The 20,948-nt window shown below is 39.3% G+C and overlaps 1 protein-coding gene across 1 annotated transcript in view; it reads right to left on the minus strand.

Moving 5' to 3' along the window:
* Positions 1–20,948, minus strand: part of LOC309350999 (uncharacterized protein) — a 103,535-nt gene that overhangs the window by 19,995 nt on the left and 62,592 nt on the right. Inside the window, exons 5-7 of the mRNA XM_081878341.1 lie at positions 12,724–12,932; positions 11,415–11,525; positions 10,606–10,736 (exon numbers count right to left, since the gene is read on the minus strand). The gene's annotated coding sequence lies outside the window, so the exon portion shown is untranslated. The remainder of the gene's footprint in view (positions 1–10,605; positions 10,737–11,414; positions 11,526–12,723; positions 12,933–20,948) is intronic.

The raw sequence follows: 20,948 nt of genomic DNA on the forward strand, positions 1-20,948 counted from the left end.
TTCCTTTTTTTGCAAATAAGATGAAGAAACAAGGGTAATTTAGCCAAAATGAACATGAATTGCAGATTCAGTGAAAAATATCTAAATTAAATCTCAGCAATTAATTGACCTGTATTTTCCAAAACTGTATGCATATAAATATAATTAGACCCCTCAATATTTTTTGATGGATTCCCACTAAAGAACATTCAAGGTTAATGTATCTACAAACAGATATCAATGTGATCTTTGCTGATAAAATTTACTATGGCAATTTTGGAGGGGGGGGGAAATACTATTCACAAAGCACTGATTATTTGCATGAATATAAACATGTTTCATTATTTTAAAAGTTTCTCTTTAAGTTTTCCATCCTTAGTCCACTTAAAAGTACATGGGACGAAATGAAGGAAACCATTTGGGAAAAGGTAAAGAAGAACACTGAGTTATATATTGAGTATAACTCTGCAGTGCAGGGTACAGCTGCAGCTCCATAATAAGCATGAAGAACAATTCATATCATTAAGGATTAAAGACTATTAAAGAAAAAAAGGGACATGTCTTAGAGGAGTGTGGAGTTGTCATGACCATGGAATCCAACAGTGGTCACAACATTTATTTGGATTGTCACTAGCTAAGGAGCCAAATGGGTTTCCCATCAGTAATCAAGGAACCATTGTGTGGCTTGCAAGAGCCCACTGAATCTGATGCCATAGCACAAGGTCATGTAGATTGGGGACAGGACTTTATGGTGACTCCCTTGAGCTTGAGAAACCAAGTCCCCCCTCCCCACTCTTTCCCCAGTCCAAACTCACAAGGAGCAGAACAGGAAGGGAGCAATGGAACACAGGAGAAATGCTTTGACAGTTGGTCCTTTACTAGACTATAGTTACCCAAAAGGTGACAGCGTTTAGGAGAGGTGGACTGGAGGCAGCCACTATGATGTAGGAATACATTCTAAAACACAATTCACAGCTCCTAAATATATACGTGGATCAGGACAGAACATCTCCCAATGTTTTGATGTAGTATTGGTTCAAAAACAAATAGAAAAATACTCATTTTGGGGGGAAACGCACACAACATGCATATTTTAGGGAATAATGCATAGAAAAGCAGAAAAATTTAGGAGAAAGAGCTTACTAAACTGGTATATCAGGGAGAGAACTGCATACAATTTAAATGCTATTTTTCATGAGTTGTTTCTTTTAATCTACATAAAACAGGAGAGAATGGAATAATGCTTAACCTCACAGAAAACTGACATGAAACTGAAACAGATCCATCTATCCCTATATTTCACTATACAAATAGCAGATCTGCCTGTGACCCTGCCTCTTCTGAATCTCTTACCCATCACCACAAACAATATGCAATAGCCATGCATGCTGTCATCATTAGGCCACTGTCCAGCCATCAATGCTACATTATTTTTTACGTTTTCCCCCACCCCCTTCGTCCAGGGAGCTCAGAGTGGTGTATGCGGCTACCCACTTCTCAGACAACTCTACAATAAGTTAGGTTTAAAAACTGAAACAAGGTCACTCAGGAAGATTCATGCTGGAGCAGAGATTTGAACCTGGCTTTCTGCAGTCCTAATTTGACATTCCTACACTATACTACACTCTGCAGTTTCTGTCAGAGATAAAAGCAGCGCCTTTATCTTATGAGTGCATCGCATGGTTGATTAAGAGGCGACAAGATCAGGTCATTCATTTGTAAGCCCATCAAATAAATTTATTATTGCTGCAATCTGCCCTATTCCATTTCAGCCAGGGAGACTATAGACCTATTTTATTTTTGAAGAAGCAAACAGTAAAGCAAGATCTATTAAAGAGCCACTTTTTATTAATAGGGTAGTACAGTGGCGCTGTGAGTTAAACCACAGAGCCTAGGACTTGCTGATCAGAAGGTCGGCGGTTTGAAGCCCCGCGACGGGGTGAGCTCCCGTTGCTCAGTCCCTGCTCCTGCCAACCTAGCCGTTTGAAAACACATCAAAGTGCAAGTAGATAAATAGGTGCCGCTCCGGCGTTTCTGTGTGCTGCTCTGATTTGCCAGAAGCGGCTTAGTCATGCTGGCCACATGACCCGGAAGCTGTCGGCCAATAAAGCTAGATGAGCGCCGCAACCCCAGAGTCGGCCATGACTGGACCTAATGGTCAGGGGTCCCTTTACCTTTTTACAGTAGAACAACTTCAAGAGTACAGTGGTACCTGAGGTTAAGTACTTAATTTGTTCCGGAGGTCCGTTCTTAACCTGAAACTGTTCTTAACCTGAAGCACCACTTTAGCTAATGGGGTCTCCTGCTGCTGCCAGAGCACGATTTCTGTTCTCATCCTGAAGCAAAGTTCTTAACCCGAGGTAATATTTTTGGGTTAGTGGAGTCTGTAACCTGAAGCGTATGTAACCTGAAGCATATGTAACCCAAAGTACCACTGTAATGTGTTGAAAACAGGCAGGGGCAGCTACATAACCTGTGACCACCAGGTGTCAGATTCCAACTCCCATTAGTCCTAGCCTGCATGCTCCATGGTCATGGATGATGGGAATTCAAGTCCAATGGCATTCTGAGCATCACCTATTAACCACTCTGGTTTGAGAACTTAGGCAGAGTAGACCCACTGAAATAGATGGGACTTAAGTTAGTCATGACTATCTTAAATTCCACTGATTTCAGTCTGGATTCAATTCTATATTTCTATTGCATATTTTACATTACAAAGTGCTTTACAAATCAATTTTGTTTACCCCCACAACAATCCTGTGCGCTATCTGTCATCCTCCCCACAGTCATACATCGTTATAAAGTCAATAAAACAAAGTTAATATGCAACTCATTATCATGACAGCAAATCATATATCTAATGTGGCTAAGCAGCAAACACTTTGATATCAGTGCATCTCATTAAAATTCTCCTATTTTATTTGTTAATGAAAGTACATAGGCAACCACATGATGCCAAATATAATTTTCCATTAAACCATAGATGCTTATCCACAGACAAAGCTGCAGCATGGTGGGAGGGAGGGAGGAGGGAAGCAAACAAGAAAACAGCTTGGCAGATGCAAAACGCACAATCTGGATCGTGGCCTTTAACCATTCACTTAACTTCTAGCAATGACGTTTTTAATATTACATGTAGATTTTTTAACAAATTGCACTGTGACTAAATTTGTGTCCTCCTTTCCCAAAAAAGGGCCACAGTGGGTGGGGGTGGAATGAAAAAAGCGATGCAATTCTCGTTGACAAATGCCTTTGTCATGTTGCAGCAGGAATTCCATTGGAAAACTTTACAAAGGGTATTATTGATGTGTTTTTTACAGATGTCTAAAATAAATCTATCAGTCTACCTACCCATGGCAAATTCATGTTCTCAAAACAAACCAATATAACCCAACATTGATTTTTTTCTAAAATAATGTGTTATCTTTTCACAAGCAAACAACAAATCATTCATATATATATATATATATATATATATATATATATATATATATATGCATGCATGCTACTATTATTCATTTTCTGGAACAGGCAGTGTGAAACTAAGTGAAACCAGTGAAACAGAATATTTATGGAATACAGTATCCTCCTTTACACATTTGTGTTATTGTGTGTACTCTAAAAGGTTTGACAGATGGTTGATTCAGGGTTGTTATCTGAACAGACAACCTTTCTCTACACACCAAAGAATTCCAAGGTATTGCAGCCTCCTCCACTGTCTCAGGTCCTTTCTGCTATTTTCTTGTCCCTGCATTGAATTTTGAACTTCTTTTATCTCCATATATCCATGCAAATGAAGACACCTCAGCTGTGGAGACAGGTGCTTCCTTGGGGTGAATGTGAATACACTTGTGGATAGAGGAAGTTGTGGCCGTGAATAATCACATGGGCCTTTCCAATCCAATTACGAGGCTTCAGTACTGCACAATAGGGAAAGCAGCTACTACACACGTGTATATAGCTAGCCCATTGAAGTAGCAGGGTGAAGTGAGCTGCTTCAGGCTGTACCATTCATGGGCAGGGAGTGGTAACCAAAAGCAGAAATTGGCATCCAAGTGATGCAGCAAGAATTTTGAAACCTTTGTTCCTAGTGGGTGGACTTCAGCTGGCACTGCATGCATACTTGTGAAGGCGCCTCATCTCTTGCACAAAAAGAGATGAGGAAAAAGTTCTTAAATTGCCAGGATTCACTTTGAACTCACTTGAGTCTCTAATAAACCATTTAAATGTCAGAATATCTGTTTAACTGCAGCAGTAACAACAACAACAGGATAACTGTTGCCCTGTCTACTGATCATTCATATCACAGCACCGTATGAAATGGTCAGCAAACCATTAATTTACTACTATATCATGTTTTCAGGAAAGATTAAGTACTGTATCTAAAGAAATCAAATTAAAGCTAGCTGGGTTTTAAAAAAGGTCTTCTGACTGAGATGCTTAAATATTCCAGCCACAATCATATCTGAAAGTTTATTTTATAAGGAGAGAGAAAGAGAAACCTCTATCTAAACTCTGCATGTTCAAAGTCTTATGTGTTGAACACAGATGTGCTGGGGTTTTTGTGCATAACTGTGATGGGAAGCCTGCCACCTGCTGGGCTCCTCCACATGAACATTATGTGACAATGTACATGTGAGGTTCACACAATTTCTTATCTAAAAGTAGCAGTGCTGTGGAACATGTATTACCCTTATAAAATCAAATCCTACATATGAGCGTTTATTAGCATTTGCCATATTACTAGCATTTGCCATATAAAACCCATAAATTATAAAGTTACGGCACTTGCAATAAAAACCATTTCTAGCCAAGCAGTTTAATTCATAATCTCTTGGCTGACAGATTATAACTTGTGAATTCATTTCTGAAAATTGAGAGGTTTCCTCATGTTCAGTCCTGCAGCACTACCACACAATGTATGGTATTCAACAAAGTTTTACTTAGAGGGGACCCACTGAAATTAATGAACATGATGTTGTTTAGATATTGCTTGGAAACCATTGTAGCAATATATCAGTTGTGTAAACAAATAAAAGTAAGAGTAGGTAGTTTAATTCTGATGGGTCTATCTGAGTAAAACTTAGTTGCATACCAACTCAGATGATTATCCTGCTTATATTTCTTTTCCTGCATAACTATTTAAGGTCACCCTAGAATGCCAGTCAGAACTCCTTAATATGCACATGCACCATCTTTGCTGGTAGTTTGCTGGTAAATTCCCATAAGCAAGGGGCTTCAAACAAAAGACCCTGCTAATTTATTTGGTTCTCTGGGGTCTCTGACAATACATTTTGCACCCCATGATGTGCCATAAAGATCCCTAAGGATCCAGTGATTTTTAGGGCTAAGAGGCCATACAAGGTTTGTGTACAAGCAGATAGGCTACTGAATTCTTCCACAGTCTTGCTGAAGTAGTTAGTGAACTGTGTTTTTAGTTCTGATGTTCTTTTTATTGCCTATATAATTGTTGTAAATTGCTCTGATATCTTTTCAGTTCCTTTATACTTGTCCCTTAAATCAGGACTTGAGGCAATTGCACATCAAACCAGTATTCCTCACATTGAAGAAGAAAGAAGGCAAACTTCAGGATATAGACTTGGGCAATTGATCCTCTTCCAAAACTTTATTTTTCCTATGCCTTTTCCAGGTTTGGTCTACCTCAGGCCACTTTCAGGCCACTATTTAGGTAGCATTTAAAGGGAGTGTAGGCAAGTACATTCATGGAAGATATCAATGGTTACCAGTCATGATAGCTACCTGCTACATCTATGATCAGAGATGGCGTGTCTATGAATAGGGGCCAATTACAGGAGCAAGAGAAGGCTGTTGTCAACATATCATCCTTGTGGACGTCTCACAAAAAACCTGGCTGGCCACTGTGAGAAACAGGAGATTGGATTCGCTAAGCTTTAGGACTGACCCAGCAAGGCTCTTTTTATATTTTTTGTTCAGAAGTACTGAAATAGACCCAGCTTGCCCTTTAAACCAGTTCATGGGCCTGAGGTTCCAAAGCAAGCCAATATTCTTCATATTGATGAGGAAAGAAGCCAGCTATCAGGATGTGGACTTTGACATCTTGCAAAGCCTTTTTATTGCCATGCCCTTCCAGTATTTCCTTGCCTGGAACTCTAGAAGTGAAACACTTGTAGCAGCTTGTGGACCTCACAATTTATAATTACTTAAGAACTGCAGTATAGTTTTTGAAATGAGGTGATAAACTGCTAGGCAGAAAGTTTCATACACATGTGGAAAGCATGAGATATATCTATACAGTGGTACCTCGGGTTACATACGCTTCAGGTTACATATACTTCAGGTTACAGACTCCGCTAACCCAGAAATAGTACCTTGGGTTAAGAACTTTGCTTCAGGATGAGAACAGAAATCGTGCTTTGGCGGCGCGGCAGCAGCAGGAGGCCCCATTAGCTAAAGTGGTGCTTCAGGTTAAGAACAGTTCCAGGTTAAGAACAGATCTCCAGAATGAATTAAGTACTTAACCCGAGGTACCACTGTATATATCTATTCAGTATTTACTGTTTCATCTCTTTCTTCAGTTTGAAATGTGGAAATAATGGCAACGTTCGAGAGAAGATGCATTAATGCTAGATATATACACCATTAGCAAAGCCAAATGGCTCCTTCATAGTAAAACAAATTATAGTTGAATAAACAGCTTGGAATGCTATGTTATACGTGGTTAAATTCTGTGCATGCATTGTCAAGTTTTAAATGCATGTTTTTGCAAGCCTCTAATCTAGATGTGATTGTCTGAGGCATTTGACAGAACAGGTGTATTATTTTAGTTTGTGCAAACATTTCAACATATATTAAGGGAGTTTACACGGTAAATTGAAAAGCAGAGAGGCAAAGCTGGCAGGTAGCAATTAGTAATATATATAAAAATCCAAAAGGAAAATAGAATGGTTATAAATGTTGAGGAGAATATAGTTAAGAGACCATTAAGCATGTGCATTGCTTAGTTCAAACACTGAGGTTAATCTAGGTCTCAAAGTGTGTGTGTTTTGTGTCCTGAAAGGGTTTACTTTTCCTTTCCTTTTTTTCCTTTTCAAGGTCATCCAACTGAACGAACTCCACACCAAGTTTAGTTTTCATCATTTTCACTTTCTTTCATGGGGTCCCATAAAAAGGTCCCCCCCCCCCGAGGGTGTTTTAAGTGTAAATGAAAGGGCTAGGTAGGAAGTTGCTGCTGCCTCAGGCTCCTTAATTTCTCCACTACAATGCCTAGGACTTCACTATCTTCACAGAGTCAGTGGGAACTCATCTTTGATGAAAGAGAGAAATAAATTGAATAGGACAGGAGATTGCATATTTATTACAATTTTAATAACATACATAAAAATTTTAAAAGATAGGAACTCTTAACTATGCAGTGAATGTAACGCCAGAATTTAACTTGGCTCACCAGTGCTGTTTCTAACCTTTGTGAGCCAGCAAGATAGAAAAGGAAGCAGGTTCTTAACTTTGCACTCTCATATATAAAGGACATAAGCTTCTTTCCATCTGCTATTCAACAAAAGGCTCATTAATTGTACAGGTATACTGGAGGATATAGGCCAGTGTTTCTCAACGCTGGTTGAGGCCCCCATCCCATATATGAGATTGCATTCCACCAGTCCCAACTGTATCCTTCCCAAATTCCACCCACACACCCTGGTCATAGCTACAAATCCACTCTGACCTAACCCAAGGGTGTGAGAAGGCCCCTTACAAATAAAAAACAAATTCTGCATCTTCTGCTCTATGGTCACAGGGCCTTTTTATTGCAAAAGCAGCATTTAATTCCCCGCCTTCATTTGGAAGTTGTGGAAACCTCTCACAAACTCGTGCGCTAGCATTGCTACACGTTTTCTCCTGTTAAAAATAATAATAATCTGTAAATAGAGAAAATTAGATTTCAGGTACTGTAGGAGGTTTCTCACCTAGACCTATTCCATACTGAAGCCCTTAACGCTGCTGACACTTTGCTTTTCTGCAATCATTTGTAGAAGTAGAACTAAAATTGTGGCTCCACCTAACTCCTAAAGGTAAAGAGACCCCCTAACTGTTAGGTCCAGTCATAGCCGACTCTGGGGTTGCGGCGCTCATCTCGCTTTATTGGCCGAGGGAGCTGGCATACAGCTTCCAGGTCATGTGGCCAGCATCACTAAGCTGCTTCTGGCAAACCAGAGCAGTGCACGGAAACGCCGTTTACCTTCCCGCTGGAGCGGTACCTATCTACTTGCACTTTGAGGTGCTTTTGAAGTGCTAGGTTGGCAGGAGCTGGGACCAGTGGCGTAGCATGGGTTGTCAGCACCCGGGGCAAGGCAGGTAATTTGCACCCCCTAACCCATGGATTTGCGCACCCTAACCCTAACCCCCAGATGTTGCGCCCGGTGCGGCCGGGCCCCCCCCTGCACCCCCCACGCTACGCCACTGGCTGGGACTGAGCAACGGGAGCTCACCCCATGACGGGGATTCGAACCGCCAACCTTCTGATCGGCAAGTCCTAGGCTCTGTGGTTTAACCCACAGCGCCACCCACGCCCCTTACCTAACTCCTACATTAGTGCTATAGTTTCTGGAAATGGGCATCGCCATGGTCTGTATCCTTTTAATGGTCTGTATCTATTTAATGTTTACTATTTTATTATGTTTTATATACCAGCCAGACGGGTGGAGTATTATTATTATTATTATTATTATTATTATTATTATTATTAGAGTAAGCTCCACTCAACAAACATCACCTGGAATTTTAATTAGAAGCTGCCTTTTGTGACTTTAGTGATGAATTACCTCTTAATTTCCCCATAATTGTACAATTCCCCAAGCTTCCACTTTAAAAAAAAAAAGTAAAATGACACTATTCACAGTCAAAAAGAAATGAAAGAAAATTAAAGAAATGAAAAGAAACCTGCAATTTAAAACTCCCATTGTTGGAGAAGAAGAACTAGTTAACCAGCTATGCCATGCCACAATGAACAGGAAGCAGTTTGTGTCAGACACTCCAATGAGGAAGTTTCTAGTTAAAGGTGCAGTAGTGACCCTGAAAAGCCTCAAAAAATTTTTTGCTAGTCCACACTGGAGAGACTGGCAGTGGGTTTTTGTCTGCTTGTTTTGCATGCAAATTAGTTGGGGAGCTTTGCATCCTGTCTTATGTATACACACTAACACCTGCAGACTAGATTCACCACACTAGCTGCAGGATGCAAAAAGAGTTAATTTGAGAGGAATCTACACACATATAAAAACCGTTCTGAAAATGTTTTGGAAAAGTGTTTTTAAAAAATACAGTAAATTTTCCATAAGACTCACCATCGCCATCTAGTGTCATATTGTATATTGCACTTAAAGCACACTTAAAACTTTTTATTTGCAGCTGTATAGCCAAGTCCCAAGGAGAACTATGAAAAGGTGCCTCCTCTATACTATCCTGCTGGTCAGGTGCAATATGGCAGATCCATATGCAAAATGATGCTAACAAGATTCTTGAGGTGTCAGTATAGAATATAGGAGGATGTGGAGAAACATGCTTCAAGGAAGTGCACACAAAAACCAGTTTGAGAATTACTAGCATACAGCACAATTGTATGCATGTCTAGACAGAAGTAGAGTCACTGTGTGGTAAGTAAATATAGGATTGCAGCCTCAACTCATCTTGTTTTTTCCTATGTCATAGCAGGTGAACTGAGATTATTATTATTATTATTATTATTATTATTATTACCAGAAGGGATTCAGCAGTCAAATTCTGCATTATAATGCTTAAAACATATGTACCCCAAATCTGTGTTTTATTACCATACCATGAGCCTATTTTTCACTCTGCTTTTAGTTTATTTTTTCAAAAAAAATAAAGATTTTATAATGAATTTGAAATTAAGACATTTCATCAACATTTTGGACATTAGTGAAATGAATATTCCATATTTCCTTTCCATGCCATTTTATGATTTTTTTCTTTAATCCGTGGGAAATGCTAAATCAAATCCCAAAATGACTCATGAAAGTTTATAAGAAGAAGCGAAAGCTGATGCCTGCAAATATAATAAACAAGCTAACAAATAAATACATGGAATATAAATATTGCAAAGAAACTTCAATTTCATATGGAATGAAGCTAGGAATTCCAAAATATTGCGCCAGTTCAATTAGAATGAAGTAATGCCATATTGTCAATGCCATTGTATAACCTATGCAGAATCACAGAAAGATAACACAAGTGATTACAAACATTAGTTCAAAGATGCATAAACCTATTGAAACCAATGGATCTATTCTGTTTAATCCAACTGAATATCATCAGTGGTATATGACTGCTAGCAAGGACTATTCCAAAAGTTTATTATAAAACTATCCTAAAATCCTTTCCCTTAAACTGGAAAAGTGTGTAGATGTTATTTTTAGGCCTCTGTGAATTAATGGACTCAACATGTTCCATAATAGTTTGTCAGCTTTAAAAGCAGACTTTTATACTTCGTACAAGTTAAGCTCTTGAAACATTTTCTATGCTAGGCTGCAACATTAACAAATTAATTACCAGTGTTAGCAACTTGCAAGAACACAGTCTAATTAAACTTGATATTAAGAGATATTAAACAGATAATGTTTACTGTCCTACCTGTCTCATCTCAGGCTCACGTTTACTTCTGAAATTCCTTTGAAGAATATTCTTCTCTGGATTCTGGAAAGCGATTTTGCCATTTGAACAGCTTTGTCCAAACTAAATCATGTTCCTTTTTACTAGCCTATCTTCTCAATGACATAGGGGAGGAGGAAAAAAGAAAATTAAAAGGTTTTTAAAAACTTGAATGATAACCTTTTTTTCTCTCTGTTTGCATTTAAATTCGACTGAATACTTTAGCACTAGGTTTTAATTTCTGAAGGGTTAATCACCCGAGCAAAGGTCCATCAAGCTTTAATCTCCAATAAAAATTGCTGTAGCCTGAGTCACCTGGGAGACATTTATTATATTCTTATTTCAGTGCAAAAGAATGCATCTCTAATCTTCTAGCCCTTTATATTAGCACATTTGCTATTAACATATTTCTCAAAATTATTAGTTCCTCTGAAACTATTACAAGCAGTTCATTGCTACATATCCCAGGAATTAATCCTGTTAAAAGCCAGACACATCTGCTGTGACATTGCTTTAGCATTTCCTCCTGTAATCCATATAGACATTTGGTTCTCCAGCTGAGTTCTAACAATGCCCTAAGTCTCAATTACATGAATTATTATGGGAGTGCTGATTAAAACAACAATATACTTGTTCTAATAGCATAATCTTTCCTTCTGTATGAAATTTGCATCACTAATCTGGTTTTTTCACTTCTATATTTACACCATTCTTTGTTTCCAAGAAAACTATTGAGTTTTTAAAAACCAATGGTGAACAATAAAAATGCCAGGCAAGGTTAACATTTTTACCTATAACTGATGATGTGGAAAGCACATTTCAGATCAAGAAATAGTATTTCAGTTCAGAACAATATCCTGAGTAAAGGAAGAATATCAGCCACCACTGCTGTTTTTCTTTTTCTAGGAATTAAAAAAATAAATCATCACTAAATTTGACCAGACAGTATAAATTACCAATATGAAATACTTACTGAATCATCCTTAAAAGTCTTAGTGAATATACAATGGGATCAATAATGTTTTAATATATTTTACAATCTGCAAATGACAGACATACTGTAACGGGGCGGGGGGGGGGAGCCCAGTGTGAAATAGAATATTTTCAGAGATATTTCTGTGATCAGAATGACAACCCACCACAATAGCTACTGCATAATCACTTAAGCTGCAGTAGAAACTATTTTCAAATTTTATTAAAATGTACAATTTCTTCTATAATTCTCAACAAGCCAAGAAATTATCCCCTTTTATGCCATGGGCTTTATTAAATGAAAATAGTGGTAAAGTATGCAGGCTTTATATACAATGTTTTCTTATTTCAAGTTTTCATGTCCTGTTTCATAAATCCAGTAGTGTTTCCTTTGTCTTTATTTTTCAATAATTTCCCATTATTTCTCTTTCTTTCTCTGTTTTTTTGTTGTTTTGTTTTGCAGGGCGCATACACAGAACCATCAATGTCAATATTCAGAGTCATATGTTAGCTTGGCAATAGCAACATGTACTCTGGGGACAACTATGTGAGCAAATACCGCTCACAAAGAGGGAAGAAAATACAACTGCAAAGAAGAAAGAGATCTGCAAAGCAATTTTTTACCCATAAAACACATAAATATTTCAAATAAAGAACTGTGATATGTGATTATTTCTTAAACGGTTTGAGGTATTTGGAGTCAAGATTGTTAACCATGTATTGTTACCTCTATATGCATAAGGAGATACATAAACGTGTATATTTTAACAACATTCCTTAGCATAATACCAGGAGGTCTAGGCTATGCATCATACATTTAAAGATATATGCAGGCAAAAAGAGGAAAAACCTTAGAGAACCTATTAGCAGCTAGAAAAAGAGAGGGGGGGAGACACTAAACCATAGCAGCAATTACCACATTCACAGCTGATTTAAATAATGTTTGGCACAATAATTAACAAAGGCAAGATATTTAAAACTTGTTATGCAGATAATAAACAAAGATAAAGAAACATCAAATATTAATGTAGGTACCCCATGACATCCTGAAATGAAAATTCATGCTTTCTTAGATTGCACAAAAGGAAAACGAAGAGCGGAAATGCAATTGTGAAAAAACAGACATACCATTAGCCATTCAGGTGCAGTGCTTCTCATTCCAGCCACATAGTTCTGCAGCTCCATTAGTCCAAAAGTCGACTCTGCCACGCTTGTGATCTTTGTGGGCGACAATGGCATCATACTGCTGGCAATTTTTTTCGATTAAACTTCTCAGACACGGTAGCAACTTTGTTAATTATGATATTAGGCAGCTGGCGGGCACGATCAATCATCCACTATAAGAAAGCCAGACAACGAGACATCTAATCATTGCAACCAGAGCAGATAAATTTTGTTCCTTTCTTATACGTGTCAGAGATTCTATCCCTCCTGACCCCTCTACACTGCCATCGACTGTCAAATTTAGATTCAGCAAGCTCCCGGCTTTTCTTTATCCCTGCCTTAGATCTGAAAGTCCTGGTTATCAGGAAGACAAGCGTCACCAGCTGTCTCAGAGCAGGAAGGCAATCAGGTGAATAGTACTTATTATCTTTCATTGCTTTCTGAGGAATGACAAGATTGATTTGGGACCAAGAGCACATCCATATCTCAAGAACTGTTACCGGGGCTTCAAGTTCAGGCAGTGGTGCATATGTAAACCTGCACTGAGGGACATCAGTGCTAACCTTATTAATAATACATACTTAAAATTTAGGGGATTAGGTAGAATCCTTGAATATTAAGACAATTCCCTTTTAACCATGACACTAGGTATTCCCTTTGCTCCCCCCACCCGCTCCCAAAATGAGCAATCCAACTCTACCCAGAGGGCTGTGTTTTACGGTTGGGTAGTCTTAATTGGGCCCACAGAAACAGTTGGCTTTCATTAAAGTCTTCTCTGTAGGCACCTTCCATCTTAACTAGTCTGACAGCCTATGGACTCCAACAAGTGGAACAGGAACCTAAATTCTACCGTAATCTTGTTACAGGAAGGCTCCCTTCTAAATAAATGTAAGTTAAGTGATAGTTAACATTTCACTGTCACTCTTGAAAAATACTAAATACATCAATTTAAAACAGCGGACCAAAAAAATTGGATAACTATGGGAAATGGTTGAATCCTTACTGCAAGACGTGTCATGAAAATAAAATAACTATTCAGCAGATTCTGGGTCATTTAAATTCAAGAACACACAAAAAAAATAAGCATGTGCAACATAAAGAAACTTTTGTTATCACCCAATATCACAGTTTGATAGAAAACAGCATGCTGAGAGTCACATTTCAAAAATTGGATATAAGTGCTTTCCCTGACTAGGATGATTTTACAGAGCAAAATTTATCTCACTTTTTCAAGTACTATTAGCACTTGTAGAGGAGTTACAGTAAACACACACTGTGAAACTTGACTCTGACTAGTCATTGCTAGCAGCGATCATTCATATCTCGGAATCAAAATATTTTTTCTGTAAGCCTTTCATACCTGGTACTGCTAGCTATGTTGCTGCACTTTAAGGATTATGAGGCAAGCAATTTACTTGGTTCTTTCTAAAGTTGTCATAAAAAGTATGCAACCCATCTCTATTCTTGAGGCTAAAGTCAAAACACTTGTGGAAATTGGTTATGACCTGCATTTTGCCTTGCATTTAAAATGCCAGGAGAAAACTAGTTCAGCCATGCAAGTATAAAATTCTACTATTTTTAGAACATCCTTTTTATTTATTTAAAATGTTTCTAGACTTATTTTTCTAAAAATCCAAGGAAGCTTACATCTGGAGCATTTAGATATAAACACACACACAATCCCAAGTTGACCTACACCCTTCATTTTCCAAACTAAAGTAATAATGACCCAGCTGCAAAAGTTTTGAAACAGCTGTTGTGCAAAATTACCCCCCCACCCGGTTTTGTCTTACAATTTGCAATATAAACAATATGTGTACATACAATGCAACATGAACTAATATGTTTGGTGACTGTTTCAGAATTAAAGTGGTTAAGGGGCCAAAACGACCTAGAAAACCCTCAAAATGAATGGAAATTTAAGGAAATGCTTCCAAAACCTTAAAAAAGTTGAAATTCAAAACTATAATGTAGGAGATGGAGAAAGACAATAAAGGGAAAGGAACAAGTACAGAGAGAGGGAGAAAGGAAGTCTTTAAAGAGGGAAGTTCCAAAATTACACAGGAGACAAATCATGCTGCTGTAGAACCATACAAGCTGTTTTGCTGGAACGAAAAGTTTCACCCCCTAGATTGCCAAAGAGAATGGGAGCGAGAGCTGTCCAAAGAAATGTAGCAATGATGGAGGGAAAGAATCGACAGGTACCAGATGCCTATTTTTCCCCCATTAGCACGGCATTGCACATGAAAGCATGGTGTATTTTTCCAGGGCTCATTATGAAATCACTGCATAGAGCGAGTGTCATATTTATGGAAACAAATATGTAACTCAAACCGAGTAAATTCTCAGGTATCTGAATGGCTTGGAGAACATCCAATAGATCCAGATAATCTATTGTTGGCATCTGTCTGTCTCGAGAGACAATGGAGTGCCCCTCCGAGAGTGAAGTCAAACCGCTGCATTAGCGGCACCAAAGTGACTACAGGCCAGATAAATAAAAGTGCTACTCACAAAGATTCAACAGTGGACTTATATTAGGATAGCTAACAATGTTAGCTACACAGGAGTAAGTGGGACTTACTTCCTAGTACAAATGTTTAGGACTGCAGCCTCTTATTGTGTGTGTACCTAGGGCAAGAGAGCAGTCCTAACTGGGTCTGGGATGGGGTGTCATGCAGCACATGCAATCAAATCAGTTCCCTTGGGTTGGCTTTGAATCCAGCAGATCCATTGCCAGTCCTGCTGTGCTCTACCCAACCTCTGTAACAACCCTTTTTCCAAGGGCTATTGTAAGCAAGAGCTATTGCTGGTGGAACCACCACTGAGGCGAGTGTGCACTGGCCTGTGCTTTCAGTGGCTGCACTGGGGTTCTCCACTACACTGGAGTCCCCCTCTTGATGGACTCCAGAAGAGGAGCACCACAACTTCCTAACACCTGCCAGCAGTGTATGGGTTAGAATCTTCATAGTCATTTCTTTGTACGTAAAAAGCAGCATGGTTCCTTTTTAAGGTTCTGCACCCTTTCCCACTGCATTTCAGGAAAGACGTTCCCATGTGTTTCTGATTGATGGAGACAGATAAGTATTATTTTGCTACAGTTCAGCGCCAACATCCACCCTGGCTCATAAAGATAGTAACAGCCAAGGAACCAGCGAAGCCTGTGAAGTCTTCAGGATTAAGAAGAACTCACTGGGAATCATCATTGTTGAAATAGTGTGATCCTTTCAAAAACAGATGAAATTCCTATTAATTCCTACCTGCCTCAACCAGCCATCTTATGAAAATAAATGATATGCTCGGGGCAGGGAAGAAGTCCTTGAGTAAGAAATAAGCTATATAGTTATATGTATGGCATTATCTGTCCAGCGCTTTGTATATGTATGTTTCAAGAACCCTCTTATTCCATATCTTCCTCTATGACATAGAGATGAAAGGCTGGCACAGCAGTCTAAGTTTTGCAGTTAAGTGTGTTATAGACGATCTCATTTATTACCCCAAAACAGAAAGGAACTGCAATAGTCTATTGTATATGGGTTAAATATAGCACATTACATCTGGCCTCTGGATTTTTCATATACTTTACGAGCAGCATCAGGGGAAGGGAAGGTGGACCTGCCTGTCCAACACCAGTATCAATGCAAGGTATCTGAATGGGGGTGAAACAGGGTGGTTGTGATGTCAAGGTTGTGCAGTTGCACCAGCAGAAGCATCAGATTGGCTCCACTGGTGCACCTACACAATCCCAACCTGCCACCCCACCCCACCTTGGTAAAGGTAAAGGGACCCCTGACCATTAGGTCAAGTCATGGCTGACTCTGGGGTTGCGGTGCTCATCTCGCTTTATTGGCCGAGGGAGCCGGCGTACAGCTTCCGGGTCATGTGGCCAGCATGACTAAGCCGCTTCTGGCGAACCAGAGCAGCACATGGAAACGCCGTTTACCTTCCCGCTGGAGCGGTACCTATTTATCTACTTGCACTTTGACGTGCTTTCGAACCGCTAGGTTAGCAGGAGCAGGGACTGAGCAATGGGAGCTCACCCCATCACGGGGATTCGAACCGCCAACCTTCTGATCGGCAAGTCCTAGGCTCTGTGGTTTAACCCACAGCGCCACCCGCGTCCCACCAAATCTGCCACTAATGCACTCTCAATACACATTCATTTTTAAACAGTAAGTAAGCTATCAGGATTATTGTACCTGAAGCAAACAAATTCAAGTATTTTAGAATTTAGAATCTAAGTCCTAGACAACTATCTATATGGCCGTAGGAGAAGTTTGCATATAGTCACATGCACAGTTATTAGCTCATCTGTTTCAGTATTGTCTATGCTAATATGCGGCAAGCCTTCAGGGTTTCAGGCAGGGGTCTTCCCTAGTCCTACCTGGAAATTAAACCTGGGACTTTCTCCATGCAAAGTACATGAAGGAAGGTAGAAATATCTTTCCTAGAACTGAAGTTCTAAGGCAAGCTCGAAAAACAAGTCTGGAAAATTTGCTAGAGGGTTTGTAAAAGTCTTCCTGAAATTTATTGGATCATTGTAGACCTACTCTTCTAAAATACACTGAATCCTAATATTGCGCCAAATGTAAAGACCAATATTGGGCAATCAATGAAATTAAAGTACTTTGGAAGCTGATCCAATCTCCATCTTCTTGGAGGCAGATTGCTACCTCAGTCAACATACTACTGTGCCAGAAAAATACAATTGCACTGCATTTCAGTTCCTAAATAAGAGGGCAATTTCCTAGGATATTTACTAAGTATCACAATAATACATAATAGCAAATAAAGTAACATAAACTGCAGTCCTGTGTCCACTTGCCTGAGTGTAATCCCTGTTGAACTCAATGGAGTTTACTTCTGAACAGGCAGGTATAGGATGGCACTGCTAAATGTCTATTTAATTCTATTATATTCCTCCCTCCCTCTCAATAGGCAGAAGTTATCCCATGTTTATGGGAGACTATATAATGATATAGTCATTATCTTGATAATGACCACATGAAATGTCTACAAGAATTTGTCCGGGGTTTTTTTTTAGATGGTTCCTCATCTCATTTAAAGATTTGACTTGTGTTAAATGTTCCTCCCAATTAAGCATACATTTCTTCGGCCATCTTGTGCATCCTTAAATTACATATACAAAACAGTTGTCATATTCAAATGATGCCACATCAAGTTCAATGCGCGTAAGAAGGGAACGCAAAGAAATAGGAGAGCAAAGTAAAAAAAATATACATGATAAATTCATGTGGAAAAAATAAAGCTGGAGTTGGGAAGATCGTGCATTAGGATGAAAGATGAAACAGATGCAACACACAGCAAAGATCAAAGAGCTCCATCAATTCATTCTGAAAGTCAAAATCCAGCTGAGCATTGGAGCCCTGCACACATAATAAGGAAGGTTGACTAAAACATAAGGATTAAACAGATGAGCTGTCTCCCGTGGATGTACAGCACAGAGACCCTGCTGAGCCACTTGTAAAGACACTTTGGAATAGTACACCTGCTATTCTGCAGTCAAACCCACAGGAAGTCAGGCTGCAAGGGAAAATAGCCACTTATCTACTAAAGAGCCATTTTCATGGAAAGCGTTAGTGTCCTGAATAAGTACGTTCTTTTTAAATGAAATGGTAGAATTCAGAAAATTATTGTTTAATGATGTGATTCCCCCCACCCCTGATCTGGTATAAGAAACTGTTCAGCAAAGAAAGGAAATAGCAAAAAACAACAACAAATTGATCGTATTCAAATGCACTTGGCATTCATCTCATTTGCTCATTATTACAAAATATACCACACATGATATTTTCTAGGCAAATGATGATCTGATACAATCCAGCTATGCAGTAGTGCAGCATCAAGCATTCAAGGCATGTCCAATCGACAGAGCTTTTCAAACAATGATTAAAAATAATAATAATCTAGTCCTCAACACAGCAACTAGCTTTTGAAGAGGGCACTAACAGTCAGTATACATATTCCTACATGCACACATATGGACAGCTAGCATGATAACTGCTTCACCTGCCAGTGTCTCCCTAAATCCCTCTTGCCTGTGGGTTGGCAAATAGAAAAAAAAAAGCAGGAAGGTACCAAAGGTAGGAGGCACAGCTGAAAGTCTCCAGATACACAGTTGTGTGTTGACTGAGACCCACATGTTTTACCAAATGCAGAGGCGTCTTCAGGGACGCTCTTAGGCACAACCAACTTGGCTCTTGGTGGTCTCCAACTCTGTTGTGGAAGAGAATCTGGCTCAGTAAACACACTTCTGTACAACCTGCAGGCTTCTTCTCCTTCTTCCATAATGGATCTTAAAGTAACGTACACAGGCTGCCAAGTAGTCCCTAATCCAGATACTGACCAACCCATGGCATGCTTAGCTCTAGTAAAATGGTTGCATTGCTTACTTTCAGACCGTTGATGTACATCATATATTGGTCTTTTCCAATATGTGTCCTCCCACTTTTTTAAGAAAAAAAAGGGAAATGCACATTGCAATTGGATCTCTTACACAAGCAGAATTGTCCATTTCCTTAAGTATAGGACCATTGGTTTGCCCTCAGCACCAGGGACTGGGGAACCCCTGTGGGTTCAGGAGACATTTGACTCAGATCTCAGATCTACAAGCCACATTTCGTATGAAACAACATGTAAAAAGCCTGGTAAATTAGTCCAAAAGCCCATCAAGTTCAGCACCGTTCCCACTGTGGCCAACAAGATGTCCCAGGGGAACCCATGAGCAGCACCTGAGCACACCACTTTCATCACCCATGATTCCTAGCAGCTAGCATTCACAGGTATACTACATCTGACAGTGGAAGTAGAATATAGTCACTGTGGCTTAAAGCCATGGATAGTCTTACGTCCCATGGATTTGTCTAATCCTCTTTTAAAGTCATTCAGGTTGGTGACCATCACTGTATCTTTTGAGAGCAAATTCCAGTTTTAACCATGCACTGTGTGAAGTAGTATTTTATTTTCTCAGTCCCGAATCTTGCAAAATCAGCTTCATCGGATAACTCCAAGGTCTAATATTATGAGAAGACATTTTCCCTTCCACCCACTTTTTCCACACCACGTACATCACACAGCTCTATTGTGTTCCCTCTTACTTGCCTTTTCTTTAAACTAAAAAGCCCCAAATGTAGTAACCTTTACTCCATCACCTTGATCACATCAGATTTGTATACAGTCATATCTCGGGTTACAGACGCTTCAGGTTGCGCTTTTTAGGGTTGCACACTGCGCCAAACCCGGAAGTACTGGAACGGGTTACTTCCAGGTTTCGGTGCATGTGCAGAAGTGCTAAATTGCGCTTTGCGCATGTGCAGAGAAGCTAAATTGCAACCCACGCGTGCACAGACGCGGCACTGCGGGTTGTGAACATTGTGGGTTGCGAACGTGTCTCCCTCATGGATCACATTTGCAACCCGAACATCCACTGTAATGGCATTATGATATTGACACTACATTCATGGCAATGAGACATCCAATGTGTCATTTATTTGTATCTAATATTTGCAGACTAGTTATTATAACCATCTAGTGTGGATTTGATTTGAATTATTTGTTTTGCTGGTGCATTCTGAAACATGGTTTCATCTGAGGCCAAATTGGCAGTATATATGGTTTTCTCAATAGCTTTTATCAACAGGTTTAAATGCTTGCACTCCAATCCAGCAAGGACTGGTGTATGAAACCTTTTATATTGTCTTATGTGTTTCTGTGATAAAGTTCTGTGCTCAGGTCTGCATTCATAGCCCCCCCCCCCTTACTCAATGGAGGCTTAAGGCGTAGATGGATCACCTGTTTAGGGCAGGCCTGCACCCAGGTCTCTCTTCTGTTCTCCAGTCCAATTAGATAATTTGTGCTGTCAAATCTAACCACACTGACCAACTGTTCAGTGGCTGAATATGAGGATCTTTGGAGACAGGCCACTGTCTTTAAACTAATTAAAATCCTTACACATTACTGTGGATGTTTTACTTGCATATTTTTGGTATCCGCAATAAGGCATTCAATTAAAAATAGCTACATATACATTACACTAGCAGAAGGTTGGTAAAAGGCCATAAAACTACACTTTTTCAGAAAGCCGGGATGTAAATGACATTGTTGTTCTATTGCTTAAACTCATTCAAAGCTACCTCCTATGGTATCCATTCAAACTTAATCCTTGCAAATAA

This window comes from Podarcis erhardii, assembly GCF_964252035.2.
Source record: "Podarcis erhardii genome assembly, chromosome: 10".
Taxonomy (NCBI): domain Eukaryota; kingdom Metazoa; phylum Chordata; class Lepidosauria; order Squamata; family Lacertidae; genus Podarcis; species Podarcis erhardii.